This window comes from Nomascus leucogenys, chromosome 17 (genome assembly GCF_006542625.1).
Source record: "Nomascus leucogenys isolate Asia chromosome 17, Asia_NLE_v1, whole genome shotgun sequence".
Taxonomy (NCBI): Eukaryota; Metazoa; Chordata; class Mammalia; order Primates; family Hylobatidae; genus Nomascus; species Nomascus leucogenys.
Window position 1 is genome coordinate 48,156,526 of NC_044397.1, and position 776 is coordinate 48,157,301.

Sequence of the window (776 nt, forward strand, 5' to 3'; positions counted from 1 at the left end):
CATGGTGAAACCCCGTCTCTACTAAAAATACAAAAAAAAAAAAAAAAAAAACTAGCCGGGTGTGGTGGCGGGCACCTGTAGTCCCAGCTACTCGGGAGGCTGAGGCAGGAGAATGGCGTGAACCCAGGAGGTGGAGCTTGCAGTGAGCCGAGATAGCGCCACTGCACTCCACGCTGGGTGACAGAGCGAGACTCCATCTCAAAAAAAAAAAATGTGGGAGGGGAATGGCAAATTGAAGGACAAAAAATTCAATCTAGATGAGAGAATTGTTTTACCCTGAAGTCAGCATGTTCTTAGGAGGACATAAAATGGGGTTCTGTGTTGGCTTAGACTGAAGGTAGCTCAATGTTCAGGAGCCTGTGGGAAGGAGAGAAACTTAAGTTTGATTAAAAAGTATTTTATTTTGAAAACTGAAGGCAAATTCAGTTAATTTTTTATAACGAAAAAAATGTGCGGAGTCTGCTTCTGGCTATGTGTCAGGTAAGAAAAGAGAGCACCCACCATCTAAGTCATAATGGGAAGGGTGTTTCTTTTCATAAACTGTTCCTGGAGAACCCAAAGGATAAAGATTTTTTTTTTTTTTTTTTTTTTTTTTGAGATGGAGTCTCTGTCACCCAGGCTGGAGTGCAGTGGCATGATCTCGGCTCACTGCAAGCTCCGCCTCCCGGGTTCACACCATTCTGCCTCAGCCTCCTGAGTAGCTGGGACTACAGGCGCCCGCCACTGTGCCTGGCTGATTTTTTTGTATTTTAGTAGAGAGGGGTTTCACCATGTTA